At 36.0% G+C, this 20,761-nt stretch overlaps 1 pseudogene; it reads right to left on the bottom strand.

Moving 5' to 3' along the window:
• Window positions 1-20,110, bottom strand: part of LOC104231407 (wax ester synthase/diacylglycerol acyltransferase 11-like) — a 29,210-nt pseudogene extending 9,100 nt beyond the window's left edge.
• Between the last annotated feature and the right edge of the window lie 651 nt (window positions 20,111-20,761).

Below are 20,761 nucleotides of genomic sequence, written 5' to 3' on the forward strand. Positions count from 1 at the left end.
TCAAAGCTTTCAATTGAGACTGTTCTTTCAAATTCATACCAATTTCTATGAAAACCAAAATCAACGATTTACATTAGTCATAATATATCATACAAGGCAAGTCATGCCCGAGAACTGGCGATCAAAGTTTAAAAGGTCAAAACGACCGGTCGGGTCGTTACAATAGGAGAGCCAAGCACAAGGTTTACACAAGCATCAGAAGAGTCTAATGGCGAAGAAATGCGCACAAATCTTGATCTACTTGAAGGAAAAAGAGAAGCTACATTAATAAGAATGGCAGCACAAAAGCAGGTCATAGAACAATACTACAATCGAAAAGCACGCCTAAGATTCTTCAAGATTGGGGACTTCGTGCTCAAAAAGGTTTTTCAATATACGAAGGCAGCCAATGCGGAAAAATTGAGTCCAACCTGGGAAGGACCCTACAGGATTCATGGTATTGTATAAAAGGAGCATACGAGCTGGAAACGATAGATGGCAAGATACTACCTTCGCACTGGAATGTCGTTCACCTGAAGAGATATTATATCTAAGGAATACCCACGGTCAGGTATCCATATTTTAAAATTTTATTTTTGAATTGTTAAAATTTTACTAACGATTTTAGATGATAGGCAAAAAAGCTAGCCCGTACTAAATGATGAATAACGACCTACAAGGCACATGGAATAAATTAAAATTCCCGGTCTAAGGTTACAACTATTCTGATAGAAATTCAGACGGATTAAGAAGTCTTCATCTATAATCGCACCTCCAAGTCCCGTGTGTTTTTCCTTTTCAGGAAAAGGACCAAATGAGAGGAACAATCAAGTGCTCGAGACTTCATACTTCAATGCTCAAACACTTGGGGGACTATATAATATAGGTGTATAAAGAAGGCAAAGAAGATTGGGAAATAATCAAAGTTCAAGCCTGAGAAGTTTACTCATTGAGTGAGAGAAAAGTCACGAGCTAAAGCCAAAGAAGAACCTTATTATAGTTAGGGTAAAGGCAATATACTGAAATGGGTTATAAGTAAAAACCTTGTATTCATTTTCTTTTTTTGAAATCCGTTATAAAAAAACAGTTGCGAGAAAGTTATAGAAGTAATTCAAATACATGTAAAGTGTTATTTAAAACTTGACAAAGTTCAAATAAAAACTTGTCGAAGTTATTCCAAAAAACATGTGTATTCTTTTTTCTTTTATCACATATTAACACCATTATAAAGTTGAGACGTCTTCTTCATTAAGTGTCGAATATAAAAGGGCCCTCTTTTATAAAATTCATGATTAATTCAAGTATTCATGAAGTTAACAGAAGTATTTTTAAGAATAAAAATGCAAGTTATTCAATAAGTCCTTAAAAATAAAGGCAAGAATAAACAAACCAGAAGTTCAAACAGCAGCGGGAACTTCTTAATATTAAAGAGTTTAGACTAAGTATGAACTTAGTCATAAACGAAAAGTTGTTTATACAAAGTGCCCCATAAAAGGACTGGGGACTTAACGTTTTCAACAAACCCTTAAAAAGTTTAAGGGTCACAATCACATACCACCAAAAAGAAAAAAACAAAGGAGTTCAAACAACATAAACTTTTCACTGAGAAGATGAAGGGACTGAAGCATGGTCATCAGCAGCAACGGGCTCAACTTGACTTGAAGGAGTGGGGATACCCATATTATCTTCAAGATTTTCAGAAACTTCAGCCACGGGAGAAGAAAATTTTTGGTTCTGCTGAGTCTTCTCAATAGTCTCTTTGATCTTGGCTAACTCAGATTCCAAGTTAAAATTCTCCTGGCTAACTTCAACGAGGGTATCATGGCGAGAATTTAAAAACTCCCAACTCACTTCAATAGCAATTTTATCTTCAAGGATCTCGTAATCTCTTTCCCAATTAGCAATTTCATTTCTTAAATTTTCATTTTCAGCCAAGGCAAATTCATAAGAACTTTGAAGAGAAGCGTGGGAACTCTCTAAAAAGCAAACCTTATCAGAAGATACCCGGAGGTCTTCTTGAGTTTGAGTCAATTCTGCACGAGTTCACCAACATATGCTTCTTTTTCACTCAAGAGATCTCTCAACTCTCTAATTTCTTCACTTGCCTTGGACAATTGCTCGGAAAAGAGGTTTCCAGATGAGCCTTTTCCTTCCTTTCTTGATTTGAACAAGCTTTTTCAACTGCCAACTCTGAAGTCAAAGACCGTACCTGCTGCTCTAAGGTACTTTTACTTTCTTCTAAAGTTTCCATGTCGATCTGAAGACTTTCACACTGTTCCTTCCAATTATCCACCTCCACTTGGTAGTCACACACTAATTGCTCTGAGAGGGTAACCCTTTTCATCATCTCCGTGCCAATTAGATTGACCTAGAAAAAAGACAGGGGAAAAAATGAGAATCCTGAAGATAGAAAAATGACAAAGTAAAGCTTGAAAAAGGAATACCTTTAAAGAAGCATGCACTATATCATTCATCAAGGTCACAAAACTATGGCTATCAAGCTTAGCTCTCTCAACTGGACCAATCAAAGGTTTTATCCACACGTCAGCTTGACATGATTTCCTTAAAAGGTTACCCTCGGCGGGGACTTCAATGGTAACTCGCCTCATAACATCACTCCTACTTGAAGAACCAACCTCTGTGTAAGGAGCAGTTGAAGGAGGAGTAGTCGAGGGAGGAACTGTGGAAGCAGTCATAATAGCCTGGGGAGGAACGGTAATAGCCACGACCGACAAAGGAGGAATCACAGGAACGGGAGTAGAAAAAAAGCAAAAGGTGCTTCATCAGAAATCGAACCTAAATTTTCACCATCAAACCCGCGGTTAAAAAGTTGTTCAACTGAATCATGAGCAGCAACGGGGACTTCATCATCAGAAATCATCACTGGGGCTTCAATAAACTCGGTAAGAGGAATAGAACGAGGGGGATGCTTCATCATCAGAAATGATTCGCCTACGAGCTCGTGGACTTTTTACCAAAGAACCCCCATCTTCCTCTTCTTCAGAATCTTGGTCACTAGCAGCTTTCCTTTTCGATGAAGAACCCAAGATTATCTCTTGGGCTCTTTCCAAAGAAATGTCGAACAACAAATTCTGATAAAAATAAGGATTAAAATAAGTTCTGGGAAAAACAATAAAGAGTTAAATAAAAAAAAACTCTTACCATGAGTTTTCACTTTCGAACCAAATCGTTGGGAAAGATGCTTCCAAGATCTACCCTCCATTGGGGCTATATTCAGTAACCTTCCTACCCAACCACGAAAATTTTGAATTTCTTCAACAATTCCCATGGTTGCTAAAAAGAAAAAGGAAAATGAGAATAGAGATCATCAAAATTGAAGAAAAAGGTACGAGAAAGTTATTAAAAAAGAAAACTCACGTGCAAAATTCCACTTCTCGGGGAAGGGGACATTTTTATCACCCACTAAACCAATGGTGGGGGCAACAACAAACATGGCGTACCAGCCACGGTCTTTGTCATCCTCTGAACTAACCAGAACCCTTTTTCTCCTTGCTACTAAAGTAAAAATGCCTTGGCGGAAAAGTCTGGGAGAGTAAAGGTGAATTAAATGAGCAAAAGTGAAAGGCATACCGGCCATGTTTGTCAAATGCCTCAAACAAGCAACAACCCTCCACACTATAGGGCCAATTTGACTTAAGCAAACATCGAAAAGACGACAGAATTCGAGAATAACAGGATCAATAGCAGGTTTGAATCCTAATGTGAAAGGATATGTATAAACAAAGGAAAATCCAATTAAATAAGAGGTGATTCTTTGATTCGCGTTGGGAATTATTATAGGAAAGTCATGACTCCAATGACAGTCTTTACGAACTAAAGAAATCAGACCCTCTGTGATCTGAGTTGGATAGATATCAGCACGATCTAAAGAGGATACTTGATTCCTACGGGACTCCCTATCATTGTAGAAAGATAGTTCCACAGGAACTATTTCTTCTACTGTAGGTTCACGAACAGGTTTAGCGGGTTCCTTACCCCTGGAAGAAGATCTTTGTGAGAAAGAACCTCTGGTTCTAAAGGAAGGACTGGAACTAGATGAAGGAAGAGAAGAACCACGTACAGAAGAAGACCCTAAATTACGAAGTCTACCTCCTCTTCTACTCCTACTAGGGGCAAGAGGGCAGTTATCAACTATGGGGACTCTTCTAGGGTTAGAGTTTGGTGAAGACATGATAGTATAAGGAAGAAGCAAATAAAAATTCAAGAATTGAATATTCAGAGAACTTTATGTGATAAGGATAAAGATGAAAACTATGTTTATACTTGGAAGCAACCGTCAAAGGAAAAAGTGCAATGATGGAAAGGTCATAATGAGAACCGTCGCTTCGTGATTAGTGAAGCCGTAAAAAAGCCCTAAAAAGTGCTGTAAAGTTGCAGAGCCAATAAAAGGATGTCACATGTGATAAGCATTAAATGGAAGTGACAAATGAAGCGTCGATTTTACCGTAGCATTAATAGCGGCAACATTCCCGCTTTAATAAAATTCACTTCCCAAATATTCAATTGATGAATAAATGGTAAGTGGGAGGACTATCTGTATTGGAAAAATCGAATTTACATATTGAAGTGATTGGAGGATGATGTGTCATGACACGAAGGTTGGTCAAAGAGTGATGATTGACAAAGAGGCACGAGTTGCAATAGATACGAGCAGAAGGTACAAGTAGAGGCATAAGCAGCTATTCAAAAGACTCAACGCTCATACCTATTTATACTAAAAAATCAAGGAGAATGAATCTGACAGCATAAGTGAGTACATATACAGTATTACATAAGCAGTAAATACTAAAAATGTTATAGAATCTATAATAAATTTCAATGATTATGTAACGTAGCATTTAATGCCTTTAATTGTCTATAATGGCCTAATTATAACAAAGGCAAAACGTATATCTTTAAGATAGTTATAAAAAGGAGAGAATGGATCATTTGTAAGGACACGAAAGATCATCTGAATATACTGGTTTACTTTGTTTTCTTCTGTCTATCTTATTGTTAGCAAAATCACTTTCCTTTATTCAGTTTTGATTATCAGTAACCCGTGTTCTTCTAAATTAAAGCTTTGACTGAAATTCCACTTTTTGGTTAAACAGATATATGGTTCCCTACGAATGTGATATCCTCTCTAGGACCGATCACGTTTGAGATTTTAAAAGTTGTATTACTAATAATTCTGTAGTTGAGCAAGCTAGCTAGCTGCACATCGAAAACGTAGAACAGTTGAATAAGTAATGACAATTCAAAAATTGCAGCCATAAGTAGAGAGACATTAGAGGTGACAAAATCAACATATATTTTTAGTAACTCGCCAAGTTTAAACCATGACATGTTGGTTGACTTGATTCTACCAATTGTACCCAAAATGACTCAGCAAACTTTTGGGTCAAAATAGTGTTAACCTGACGCATCAAAATGCAACCAATACATACACAATCAAATTTGGAAATCGGAAAAATGTAAATATGAAAGAACTGAAGCTAATCGGAATTCAACTATTGGATTATGACTCATTATTCAACAATTTTTACCTAAACAAATGTTTAACATGTTGGGTCATTATTTTTTTTAATTTGACCAGTTTTAACTGGTCCAAATTTGTCACGAACCTGTCCGTTTGCCACCTCTAATTAAGTAGAGTCTAAGAAGCTTACCTTAGCTCCAAAATAAGACATAACGGTTTCTCCAATTTTGTAGGAAAAAGGTCCCTCTAGTGATAATTTTTTTCTTGTCAATCATTGCTTTAGCTCTCCTTACAAACTGCAATGGATCACTTCCACCTTTGTGATAATGAACTGGTAACAGAAGCATGCCAAATTTGTTACCCCACCTTGCTCTCGATTTGCTGTTCATCAACTGAGCAAAGTCCTGAAAAAATGTTCGATGTAAATAATATCTAGTTAATTAACACATGAAAATATGGTACGGTAAAATGATGTAAATTTCTTGTTGCTACATCTGGTAATTATAATATTTGGGAAAAAGCATTATATATATATATATATACCTCTGATCCAGTTTGTTTCCTTAAATTCACTAACGCGACTCCAGTGATCTGAAGCCCTTCTGATAGAGCTGCAAATAAATAAGGTTATTATTTAGAGTTAATTTCTAATTAAGAATGGATGAAGCAAAAAAATATTTACACACTCATATTAGTTTTTATAAAATAATTACAGATAAATTTATATCATAAGCATTAATTGGATTGTATACCCTAATTATGATGTAATAATGGAGTTGTACCTTTGGGAGAACGCAGATCCAGGTACCTAGAGAGCCCACAGGCACGGGATATGATTCCAAAGAGGACATCGTTGATAGTCTACAGTAGTAAGAAATCAAACATTTGCATATTAGAACTAGATTTATCATAAATCAATTATGTTCATGAAGGTTATAGCTTTTCTTGTCAATAGAGAAGAGAGTCGCTAAATTAAAGGTTGTGAAGTGTTACAAGTAATTATTTTGGAATAATCTAATAGTATAACAATCCTTTTACACGATTATGTCATAGCTGACTACTGTTCCTACTAAGAACAATTAACCAACTAATCAATTGAAAATTGAAACCTGTAACCCTATTGTATTGGGAAAAATTGTATTTAAATATAAAGGTGTCGTGTCGAAATACGTAGATTGGTCAAATGGTCAAAGAATTGCAACTAGCCAAGAGGTACGAGTTGCAACAGATACGAGCAAATGACAGAGGAAGAGGCACAGACAGTTATACAAATAACCCAACGCCCGTATCTATCTAAGTCATTTATGTCCGAGAATCAAAAGGAATGAATCTGGCAATAGAAAAGAGTGCAGATACGACATTTAATAGGCATTACATGTGGAATACGTTAGAGAATTTGTATTGAATGTAATGATTATGTAACGTAGCATTCAATGTCTTTAATTACTCATAATAGTCTCATTATGATTTGGGCAAAACGTATATCTCTAAGATATCTATTAAAGAGAGATATCTGATCAATTGTAAGGACACAAAATACTATTGGTATAAACTTTGGTTTACTTGTTTTTCTCTTGATTACTCTCTTGCTACCTAAATTGCTTCCTTTTATACATTCTTTTGATTATCAGTAACCTGTGTTCTTCTAAATTCTAGCTTTGACTAAAAATCCATTTTTTGGTTAAACAAATTGGTTCCGTTACCGGAAAACTGATAATCTATTTTCTTTTTACTTAACTTTCCTTGTTGTATCAATTATGTCGAACAACAATGACAACACTCAAGGAAACCAAGAGAACCAACAAAATTAGGGAGATCCACATAATATTAACAGTCAAGTTCCCACTCCACGAGACTCTCCACAGCAATCTCGTGAGGGTACTCTTGATGGGTCTCAAATAAACGAGTGTGCTCAATTTGAAAATGCTGAAGCTGTTGATGAAGCGTTGCAGAAATTAATTGCTGCTCAGGTCAACAAAGTTGTTGAGGCACTTGTTAACCAGTTACCTGTTGCAACACCCACACCTACTCCAAATAATAACACTCTAGAAAACCCTCGTTCCGGGCTTGTTAACTCAGGCAGCAGAGGAACTCCCAGTGAATCATAGGAGAAAGAACCAGGTAAAATAATTAATTCTGATTTACAAAATTTAGTACTAACCTTGCAGAAACAACTCAAGGAGCAAAGTGAGCGCATAGAGCAGATACCCGGGGTACCGCCCATAATCAAATGGGTAGATATGGATAGATATTTGCAACAATCTTGGAAGCCAAGTGCTGCTCCACTCCCAATTCCAAAATATGATGGAACAACAGACCCACGAGATCATGTGACTGCATTCACAACCGGCGTAAAAGGCAACGATTTGACTAAGCAGGAGATTGAATCAGTATTAGTTAAAAAATTTGGTGAAACGCTCACCAAAGAAGCGCTAACATGGTATTCTCTTTTACCCGAAAATTCTATAAATTCTTTTGCTGAACTTGCAGATTCTTTCATCAAAGCACACTCGGGAGCTCAAAAAGTAGAGAGAAGAATGGAGGATATTTTTAAAATCAAGCAAGAGGACTCAGAACTGCTTAGAGAATTCATGGACAGATTTCAACGTGAAAGAATAACATTGCCACGTGTACCTAACAACTGGGCAGCTATAGCTTTCACAAGTAATTTGAATGGAAAAAGCTCGGAAGCTACGAGGAGACTCAAGGAAAACCTTCGAGAATTCCCGACTACAACGTGGAATGATCTTTATAACAGGTATAGCACGAAGCTGAGGATTGAGGAAGATATTGTTCCACGATTTCAAAAAGAAGAAAAGGTAAGTTCGAGACGTGCGGAGACCAAAAAAAGATCCGGTAAAAACAGGTACGAGCCTTACATGGGACCTGCGGGAAAGGACTCACGGTTAAAGCAGGATAATCAAAGGTACGATCACAGATCAAGAAATAGAGAATCAGGTTCTTCATCAAGATTCAGGAACGAGCTAAACAACTATGAGTCACGAGATGATGATAGAAATTTAAAAGCGAGATTCGGTGGTTACAACTTCAATGTCAGCACCTCCGAGCTCGTAGCTGTTTTGAGAAGCATGGGAGATAAGGTTCGATGGCCAAAGGAAATGAGATCGAATCCAAACAGGCGTAACCCTGACCATTGGTGCGAGTTTCATAATGACCACGGACGTAAAACAACAGATTGTAGATTTTTACAAAGTGAAGTTGATCATTTATTTAAACAAGGATATATTACTGAGTTGTTCAGTGAGAAAGGCAAGCAAGTTTACATGAAGAACAAGCAGGAGCCTCCAAAACCACCTTCTCCCAAAAGAACTGTCAACGTTATAAGTGGGGGTGAAGACTTCAATGGTATATCATATACTGCAGCTAACAAAATTTCCAAAGTAACAATTACCCAAGGGAAATAGGTGCGGCATGTTTTAGAGGAAGACAACATTACATTCAATGATGCAGATGCATATGGCATATTAACCCCTCATAACAACGCACTGGTAATATCTTTCATTGTACATGATACTAATGTGAAATGAGTTTTGATTGATCCAGGTAGTTCCGTGAACATTATTTTGTCAAGAGTATTACGTGAGATGCAAGCTGAAGATAAAGTGATACCAAAGACACATACTCTATCTGGATTTGATAATTCTATTGTCCTCACGAAAGGAGAGGTAACACTTACCACATTCACTGAAGGAGTCGACAAGGATACGAAGTTCCAGGTGGTAGATATGGAGATGACTTACAACATGATTCTTGGGAGACCATGGATCCAAGAAATGGATTTTGTTCCTTCAACCTTGCATCAAGTTATTAAATTTCCATTGCCATGGGGAATCTGTCAAATTTGTGGAGATCAGCATACAGCCAGGGCTATCAACTCTGTTGCAGATACAAGCACGAGAAATGAAGGTAAATAGCAATCACAGAAGACAGTTGAGGGCACCACAACACAAACCTCAACTGAACAAGGGCAAACAGATGTAGATTCAAGGCCTGATACCATTCAAGAACCAAAAGAGAATGAAAATATCAAAACAACAATAGAAGAATTAGAACATGTTGTGTTATTTGCTTAATGACCTGATAAAAAAGTTTATGTTGGAGCCAATCTTAGCCAAGGTATGAGAGGTAAGTTAATTGAATTTTTGAAAACTAAAGTGGACTGCTTTGCTTGGTCCTACTCTGACATGACAGGAATACCACCGGAGGTGATGACTCATAAACTAAATGAAGATCCATCATACCCTCCTATCAAGCAAAAGAAAAGAAAGCAAGGAACTTTCAAGAATCAGATGATTCAAGTAGAAGTCCAAAAATTGCTAAAAATTGGTTCCATTCGTGATGTAAAGTATCCTAACTGGTTAGCTAACACCGTTGTAGTTCCAAAGAAGAATGGTAAGTGGCAGGTTTGTGTAGATTACACAGATCTTAATAAAGCTTGCCCTAAAAATTCTTTTCCACTGCCACACATAGATCAATTGATTGATGCAATTGCAGATCACGAACTATTAAGTTTTTTAGATGCATAATCAGGTAATAATCAGATTAAAATGGATCCGGGAGATGAAGAAAAAACTTCATTCATAACAGACAGGGGGACTTACTGTTATAAAGTAATGCTCTTTGGTCTAAAGAATGTAGGTGCAACGTATCAGAGGTTAGTTACCAAAATGTTTCAAGAGCATTTAGGAAAGACCATGGAGGTATATATAGATGATATGCTTGTTAAAACTCAGTATTCAAAAGATCACATATCAAACTTATGTGGCACATTTTTAATTTTGAGCAAATTTAATATGAAGTTAAATCCCGAAAAATGTGCATTTGGCGTTGCATCAGGTAAGGTTTTGGGTTTTCTTGTTTCTAACCGTGGTATTGAAGTAAATTCTGCACAGATTAAGGCCATTGAAGAAATCCCTGATATACTTTCAAACAAGAAATAAGTTCAAAGATTAACAGGGAGAATTGCAGCCTTGGGAAGATTTATTTCTAAATCATCAGAGAAGTGTTTTAAATTCTTCTCAGCCCTTAAGAAGCAGAATCATTTTGAATGGAATGAGGAATGTCAACAGGCACTCAGGAATTTGAAAACGTACTTATCAAATCCACATTTGCTGGCAAAACCAAAGGCTGGGGAAAGACTACTCATTTACCTTGTTGTTTCAGAAGTTGCGGTAAGCGCTGTTTTGGTCCGAGAAGAACAAGGTAAACAATCCCCTATCTATTATGTTAGTAAATCTTTGTTAGATACGGAGACGCGGTATCCTCAGTTAGAAAAACTTCCACTTGCATTATCATGGCATCTAGAAAGTTAAGACCTTACTTTCAGTGTCATCCTATCGTTGTAGTAACTGCCTACCCTTTACGTAATATATTACATAAGCATGAGTTATTAGGTAGGTTAGCTAAGTGGGAAATAGAGTTAAGTGAATACGAAATCACAAACCAACCTAGAACTGCTATAAAATCACAAGTATTAGCTGATTTCATGGCTGATTTTAGCCAGGGGATGCAATTAGAAGCAGAAAAAGAATTACAGGTATTCAATGGAGCTAACCCGGGAACTTGGACTTTATTCACTAATGGCTCATCTAATGTAAAAGGTGCAGGTTTAGGGATTGTCTTGGTACCACCTACGGGTGAAACCATTCGACAAGCTATTAAATGTCACTCCAAAACTAACAATGAAGTGGAGTATGAGGCTGTGATTGCAGGTCTAGAATTGGCACGAGAGCTTGGCATAAATCAGATTATAATCAAGAGTGATTGGACACTCATGGTTAATCAAATGTTGGGGACTTATACAGCTAGGGAAGCAAGGATGCAACAATACTTAGAAAAGGTAGGGGAATTGATAAAGCAATTTCAAACATGGAAAGTTATACAAATACCACGGGATGAAAATGTTGAAGCGGATGCCCTAGCTAATCTCGCATCTGCAGCTGATGTGGCAAGCGATGCAAACGCCTCAGTTATACATTTATTTCATTCAGTTCTCGATCCTGATAAGAATGAGGTAAATTTTAATAATTTAACTTGGGATTGGAGGAACGAGATTGTTGCTTTTTTGCAGTATGGTACCGTCCCTGATGATAAGAAAAAAGCTCATGCGCTTCGAAAGAAGGCTGCTCGGCACTGCTTAAAGCAAGACAATTTATATCGTAAAATGTTCGATGGTCCCTTAGTAAGATGCCTCGGACCTTCACAAACGGAGTATGTAATGAAACAAATACACGAGGGACATTGCAGGAATCACGCAGGAGGAAGGTCATTGGTAAGAACCTTAATTAGGGCAGGTTATTACTGGCCTAAAATGGAAGAAGAAGCAAAAAGTTTCATGGCCAAATGTGATAAATGTCAAAGGTACGGTAACAATATGCATAGACCTGCGGAGTTATTACATCCGGTCATTGCGCCATGGTCATTTATGAAATGGGGAATGGATATTGTGGGTCCATTACCACAAGCAAAAGGACAGGTAAAGTTTCTGCTCGTACTCACTAATTATTTTACTAAATGGGTGGAGGCAGGAGCAATTAAACAGGTGCGAGAAAAGGAATTCAAATATTTTATTTGGCGGAATATCATATGCCGATTCGGTGTACCAAAGGAGATCGTGTGTGATAATGGCCCTCAATTTATTGGAGCTCAAATCACGAATTCTTTCAAAGTTGGCAAATTAAAAGGATTACGTCAACACCTTATCATCCGGTGGGTAATGGGCAAGCAGAATCAACGAACAAGGTTATTATCAATAATTTAAAGAAACGATTATAAGAATCAAAAGGTAACTGACCTGAAGTGTTACCTGGAGTTTTATGGGCATATCACACAACTGCAAAAACAAGTACAAGAGAAACACCATTTTCATTGGTTTATGGAGCTGAGGCTTTAATTCCCGTTGAAATAGGGGAACCAAGTACACGGTTCACACATGCGACACAAGAATCTAATGACGAGGAGATGCGGGTCAATCTAGATTTACTCGAGGGGAGGAGAAAAGCTGCATTATTAAGAATGACAGCACAAAAGCAAGTCATAGAACGATATTACAACCGAAAAGTACGCCTCAAATTCTTCAAAGTGGGGGACTTCGTGCTTAAAAAGGTTTTTCAATCTACAAAGGCAGCTAACGCAGGTAAATTAAGTCCAACATGGGAAGGACCCTATAGAGTTCGTGATATTGCAGGAAATGGAGCATATGAACTGGAGACAATAGATGGCAAGATACTACCTTCACGTTGGAATGATATTTATTTGAAGAGATACTATTTCTAAGGAATACCTACGATCATGTATCACCATTTTAAATTTAATTTTTGAATTGTTAAAATTTTACTAACAGTTTTAGATGATAGGCAAAAAGCTAACCCGTACTAAATGAGGAGTCACGACTTGTAAGGCACACGGAATAACCTAAAATTCCTGGCCTAGGGTTACAATTATTCTGATAGAAACACGGGTTAAGCAGTCTTCATCTATAATCGCACCTCCGAGTCCCGTATGTTTTTCCTTTTCAGGAAAAAGACCAAATGAGAGAAACTACCAAGTGCTCGAGGCTTCATACTCCAACACTCAAACACTTGGGGGACTACATAATGTATACAGACATGTGTATAAAGATGACAAAGAAGATTGAGGAAAAATCAAGCCTAAAAGAGTCAAGTGCAGAGAAAAAGTCATAAAGTCATGAGATGGAGCCACGAGCTAAGGCCAAAGAAAAACCTCACTATAGTTAGGGTAAAGGCTATGTACTAAAGCGGGTTATAAGAAAAATACCCGTGTCTATTATTCTTCTTTTGTAAAAATCTGTTACAAGAAAAATAGTTACGAGAAAGTTATAGATGTAATTCAAATACATGTAAAGTATTATTCAAAACTTGTCAAAGAAACATGTGTGTTCCTATTTCTTTTATCGTATGATAACACCATTATGAAGTTGAGACGTCTTCTTCATTAAGTGTCGAAATATAAAAGGGTCCTCTTTTATAAAACTCATGTTTAAATTAGTTAGTCATGAGATTAACAGAAGCATTTTCGAAGAACAAAAATGCAAATTATTCTATAAGTCCATAAAAATAAAGGCAAGAATAAAGCAGACAGAAGTTTAAGATAATAACATGAAAAACTTCTTAATACTTAAAAACTGAAGATTAAGTACGAACTTAGTCATAAAACTGTGAAATTGTTTATACAAATTGTCCCATAAAAGACTTGGGGACTTGCTTTCTAAAACCAACGCTCAAATGAAGCTAAGGGTTTAATTACAATTTTCCAAAATAAAAACAAAACAAAATCATTCAAATGATTAAAACTGGTCACTGAGAAGTTTGTGAAACTGAAGCAGGAGCATCAATAGCAGCGGGCTCAATTTGAGCAGATACATCAACAGATACAGTTTCAACTTGGCTTGTAGCAACAGGCTCGATTGGGCTTGAAAGAGTTGGAATACCTGTATCAGCTTCAACATTCACGGGAGCTTCAACCACGGGAGAAGGGAAGTCCTGAGTTTGCTGAGCTTTTTCAATGGTCTCATTGATCTTAGCTAACTCCGACTCCAGGTTGAAGTTTTCTTGGCCAGCTTCAATTAGGGTATCACGACGTGAATTCAAAAATGCCCAACTTACCTCAACAACAGATTTTTCTTCAAGGATCTCATAATCCTTTTCCCAATCAGCAATCTCATTTAGCTCTTCATTTTCAGCCAAGGCGGAGTTATAAGAAGCTTGAAGAAAGGCATGAGAGCTCTCTAAAGCACGCACCTTATCAGTAGAAACTCGAAAGTCTTCTTGTGCTTGAGTTAAGCTTTGCACGAGCTCCCCAGCGCAAACTTCTCTTTGACTCAAAAGAGCCTTCAACTCTCTGTTCTCTTCACTGGCCTTAGATAGTTGCTCTGAGAAGGAGGATTCGAGACGTTCTTTGTCTTTTTCTGCTTGGCTTGATGAAACTTTTACAACCGCTAACTCTGAAGTTAAAGCCCACACCTGCTGCTCTAAGGTATTCTTGCTTTCTTGTAAATATTCCATATCAATTTGTGCACTCTCAAATTGTTTCTTCCAATTGATCGCCTCCAACTGAGAATCACGTGCTACCTTCTCCAAGAGGGGGATTTTGTTCATCATTTATGTGCCGATAAGATTTGCCTAAAAAAAAGGAAGGGAAATAAGAATCCCAAATATAAAAAAAAAATTACAAAGTAAAGAGGGGAGAGAAGGAAAATACCTTCAAAGTAGCGTGCACGATATCGTTCATTAGAGTCAGGGAACTATGGCTCTCCAGCTTTGCTTTTTCAATTGGGCCAATTAAAGGTTCCAACCATACATCTGCCTGACCTGACTTCCTCAAAAGGCTGCTATCAGCAGGAACTTCAATGGTTACCCTCCTCATAGTGGCACTTCTACTTGAAGAGCCCACTTCCGAATGATGAATGATAGGAGGGGGAATTGTCAAAGGAGGAGTGGTAGAAGAAGTAAAAACAGTAGAAGAAGGAAGAGAAACAGCTGGGGCTGGTAAGGAAGGAATCACAGGCACGAGAGTTGAAAAAGAAGATAAGGGTATTTCATCTAAAACAGGCCCTAAACTTCCACTACAAAAACCACTGATGAAAAGTTGATCAATAGACTCACGGGTATCATGAGGAGTGACGTTATCGTCAGAAATTATTATTGGGGTTTCAACAATTTTGGTAAGAGAAACAGAAAGACGAGGGGAAACTTCAGCTTCGTCATCAGAGACGATGCGTCTCCTAGCTCGTGGTCTCGTCACCAGGGAGCCCCCATCTTCCTCTTATTCAGAGTCTTTCTCTTCAACAGCTTTCCTTTTCGCAGAAGAAGAACCCAAGACTATTTCTCGGGTTGTTTCTAAAGAGATACGGGTTCCCGAATAGACACGAGAGGTTGCAACTGCTTCAGCAGTAACTCCTCGAATAGCAAATCCTGATAAAAAGAAGGATGGGAGTTAGAGCAATAAAGAAATATATATATATATATATATATATATATATATATATATATATATATGCGTGAAAGATGAAATAAAAACTCTTACCATGAGTCTTTACTTTCCAACCGCAATAGTTAGAAAGTATTTTCCAAGACCTACCATCTATTGGTGCGGTCTTCAGCAATTTATCTACCCAACCACAGAAATTAGGAATATCCTCCACGACTCCCATGGTTGCTAAAAAAAAGGGGGCAAAATTAGAGAAGTTGATAAACTTGAAGAAAAAAGGCACGAGAAAGATAAAAGACTTATGTGCAAAATTCCACTTCTCAGGGAAGGGAACGTTATCCTCACCCACTAAGCCAACAATGGGGGCAGCAACAAACCGGGCATACCAACCACGGTCCTTGCCATCTTCAGGGCTCACCAAAACCCTATTACTCCTGGCCACTAGGGTAAAAACGCCATTACGAAAAAGTCTAGAGGAGTAAAGATGAATCAGGTGAGGGAAAGTAAAGGAAACGTCAGCCATATTGGTTAAATGCCACAAATAGGCAACAACCCTCCATATGATTGGGCCAATTTGATCCAAACAGATATTAAAGAAACGGCAAAATTCAAGAATGACTGGGTCAATAGCTGTTTTGAACCCTTAAGTGAAAGGGTATGTATAAACAAAAGAGAACCCAGTCAAGTAAGAAGTAATTCTCTGATTTGGATTAGGGATAACAATGGGAAAATCATTACTCCAATGGCAGTCTTTGCGAACTACAGGAGTCAAAACTTCTGTAATTTGAGTGGGGTAAGCATCAAAACGATCTAAAGCAGAAATCTGGTTTCTAAGAGATTCCCTATCATGGTAAAAAGATAGTTCTGTAGGGACCATCTCCTCTACTAAAGGCTCACGTAATGGTTCAGAAGGTTCTTTATCCCTAGAAGAAGATTTGTGAGAAAGGGAACCTCTGGTTCAAGAAGAAGGACCAGAACTAGGAGAAGGTATAGACGAACCACCACCACGAGTAGACCCTAAGCTACGAAGCTTACCTCCCCTTCTACGTCTAATGGGGGCATTAGGAAAGGTATCAACAATGAGAACTCTCCTAGGGTTAGGATTTGGTAAAGACATGGCGAAGAAGAATAATGTGAGGAAGAAGTGAACTGAGATTTGAGGAATTAAGTGTTCAATAAGCTTTATGTGGTAAAAGACAAGGAAAGAAGTTATATTTATATTAATAAGCCACCACCAAAGGTAAAAGTGCAGTGATGAAAGGACCATAATAATGATAACTGGCACTTCGTGAATAGTGGAGGCGTGAAAAGCCTTGAAAAGGGCTGTAAAACTGCAAAACCAATGGAAAAATGACACGTGTACGGAGCATTAAATGGAAGCGACAATTGAAGCGTCAATTTTGTCATAGCATTAATGGTGATAAAAATTCTCTTTTAATGAAATCCACTTCCCAAATATTCAACTGATGAATAAATGGAAAGTGGGGGGACTCTCTATATTGGAAAAAATTGTATTTAAATATAAAGGTGACGTGTCGAAACACGTAGAGTGGTCAAATGGTCAAAGAATTACAACTAGCCAAGAGGCACGAGTTGCAACAGATACGAGCAAATGACAGAGGAAGAAGCACGGGCAGTTATACAAATAACCTAGCGCCCGTACCTATCTAAGTCATTTATGTCCGAGAATCAAAAAGAATGAATCTGACAATAGAAAAGAGTGCAGATACGACATTTAATAGGCATTAAATGTGGAATACGTTAGAGAATTTGTATTGAATGTAATGATTATGTAACGTAACATTCAATGTCTTTAATTACTCATAATAGCCTCATTATGATTTAGACAAAACCTATATCTCCAAGATATCTATAAAAGGGAGATATCTGATCAATTGTAAGGACACGAAATACTATTGGTATAAACTTTGATTTACTTGTTTTTCTCTTGATTACTCTCTTGCTATCTAAATTGCTTCCTTTTATACATTTTTTTTATTATCAGTAACCCGTGTTTTTCTAAATTCTAGCTTTGACTAAAAATTCATTTTTTGGTTAAACACCTATCTCATTAATAATTAGTACGACTTATGCATTGGAATTATAAGGCTCTAATAACTTGTCCTTATAAATGCTGATACGAACATGAATAATTAATGCATATGAATTAAGACTTCAAGCTTTGTACCTCGAATGTTGATGCGACAATTAGGCATAAAAGGAATAACTTTGTCATATTTTTCACATTATATATTAATAATACTACTTATTAAAGCTTAATAATTTAATAACATTTCACGCTATGTGGGTCGAGCAATAGTAAAGTTGTCTGTGTGTGATCAATAGGTCACGAGTTCAAACTGTAGAAGCATCCACTAATGCTTGCATTAAGATAAACTGTGTACATCGCACTCCTTGGAGTGCGACCCTTCCCTGGATCTCCAGTAAATGCGGGATGCTTTTGTGCGCCGCACTATCCTTTACTATATGCGTTGAGAATTTACACCCAATGTTTATCATTCAAGGCAAGTTGAAACTATACACACGATTAAGAGTCCTACATTTAATTGTTCGCAAATAACTTCTCCTATATATGTCGAAGGTGGACAAATGATCATTGAGAAAGTCAAAAAAGATAGAACAGTATTAATTTTGGAATTTGGAATTATTATTTTTATTTCAACTCAATTATACTCCTTCACAGTAACAGTTAATGTCCGTATTTCCTTTTATAATCAAAGGAAAAATATATATAGCAAGTAAACAAACTATATATTGGTTAAAATCATCGAATAGATGAGAGAATAAAGATTTCCAAAGCGTGTAATACTCACAGCATTAGCGACGGCTTTTTTGACCATCTTCATGTCATCAATCTTGAACTTGGCCGTCGCCAGTTTCCGCGGCGATAGCTCAACTCCAGCTCCGCCGCTTACGGCTGTCGTCTTATCCTTCAACCACAAACTCCTCAAACAGAACTTTGTAACATATACCAATGTATACCATATCACCATCACTAACTTCATCAAACTCCATTTTCTCTGATCTTTTGATGAACTAGAAATCCCAATACCTGTAAAGATATAATTAAGGCTGAATACATACGGAGACACTTAAATATTTAAATATTTAGATGAGATAATCATATAATTCAAGATGGTATCAAAACATGCATAGGTCCCATACTCGAGTCTTATTATATGTATGTATGTATATATATATATATATATATATATAATTATTATTATTATAAAAACATGAATACAATGTCGGTTTACAAAAATAACCTTATAATATTAAATATAATAACTCATAATAAAAGGATATAACCGGAATTCTAGATATTAGCCTTATAATCCTATTAGTTTTAGGACATAATACTACACGTTAGGAATCCTATTAGTATAATTACTTTCCGACTGTAACTGTCCTCCTCAACTTTGCCCGAGTAATTATCATCTCATATCTGATTCATAATGTTAATTAAAAAACTATCACGGTGAGATGACACATACTATTAAGCTACATACAGATTGCAGAAGAATTTTCACTCAATATGTGAATTAAGTACTCCGGTACATTTGAGAAAAAATAAATATCTTTAGTCATGTAATTCTATTACTTTCAAGATATACTTCTTAAAAATTCTTATTACTAATTTAATTTGAAAAGATATTATAATGTCCTATTACTAATTTAATTTGAGAATGTATGTTATTGTCTATATTCATTAGAAAAAAGAGAGCATCTATTATTATAGCAGCATAAATACAATTTTAATATACCAAAATAGCCCTAAAATATTAAACGGAAGAATTCATAGAAAAGGACATAACTGCAGTAACTTTTTTTTTGGATTACAATACCTTCTATGCTAATTTTTAATAGTTAAAATTTTAAAATTAATAAAATTTTGTCTATTAAATTCTTATAAAAAATATGTAGTAAGGTTTAATAAAATTAATTTCATAAAAATACTCCGTATTGGCGATACATTACCACTCTATAAAGTATAATACCAAGAAAAACTAAAAGTAGTATTAAATGGACTTGATAAAGAGTTGAAATTGGAAAAAATAAATACCTCCATGAAAATATATTTTTATATTATGTTTAAACTATTTTTCTACTCAAATAATTTTTTTAATCAATTTTTCGTGTAATATTAAACAATTATCAAACAACAACTAAGAAAATATTTAAGAATATAAATATGTGAGAAAGAGAAAAAAATGGTTGATAAGAGTCAATATCACTAATGATTCTACAGACATAAAGATCTAAAAGTGAAATGTCATATCAATCTTTTAATCTTTGAAAATAAAATTTATAGTGGATAAAATTATAATTAAGATTAAATATTTAAAACAAGAGATGAACTAATATTAAGATCTGAATCAACATAGAATAAATTATTTTTTATGTTAAAATTAAATAATTAAATCTTTTAATTAATTATTTAGCAAGAGAATCCTATTCAACTATTTTTTAAATTCATCATATGAGTAAAAGTTTTATTCAAGTTTAAAAAAAATCGTAGGGTACATAAATTTATTTCATAAAAAGAGCGTTTGAACACAAAGTAAAAAGATTAGTATATTATTAAGAATCAAAATGCTTACAAGTGTTTGAGAAAGCACAATCAAAGCTAAATCCTAAACAAGAACAAGCTTTCAACATTATATTATAAAGAGTCGATTATGCTATAACGAGATTATTCTTTGTAGATGCCTTCGGCGGAATCGAAATAATATTTCTATGTCATGCATTGCTTACAAATATCATATCAAGAGGAATGACACTATTAGCAATAAGAGCAAGTGGTATACCAATAACGATTTTATTGTGAGGCCACCCACTTTAGATTTGATATACATCTTTAAACAACTTAAAGAACCATCACAAATATATCAAAGCAGAGCAATGGTGCAAAATTTAAAAGGAAAGCAAAATTGATAATATGATATGAAGCACTTATGGCTAAGTGTCAAACAATCGAAATAATTGTCTGGAGTTCTAGAGATATATTGAATATTAATGAACTGTTTGGTGGAAAATTAATGGGTTGGTAGGTAATTTATGTCACGTACTACCAGTAGTTCCAAAATCGACAAAAGCATAGACTATAAAAGCTAGCTTGCAAAGTTATACTCCCGGCCTCAAATGAAAAAAGATTCAATAAACAAGAAATATAAAGTAAAAGCAGATCCAGTATACAATGTTTTCTTGCTTCGCGTCGGAAACGAAGAAGAACATCCAATAAAAGATGATTTGTTTCTTCTTGAACACTTTGTTATCAATCCCAATGGTAATAGTAGTGCATTTAATAAG

This window comes from Nicotiana sylvestris, chromosome 1 (assembly GCF_000393655.2).
Source record: "Nicotiana sylvestris chromosome 1, ASM39365v2, whole genome shotgun sequence".
NCBI lineage: Eukaryota > Viridiplantae > Streptophyta > Magnoliopsida > Solanales > Solanaceae > Nicotiana > Nicotiana sylvestris.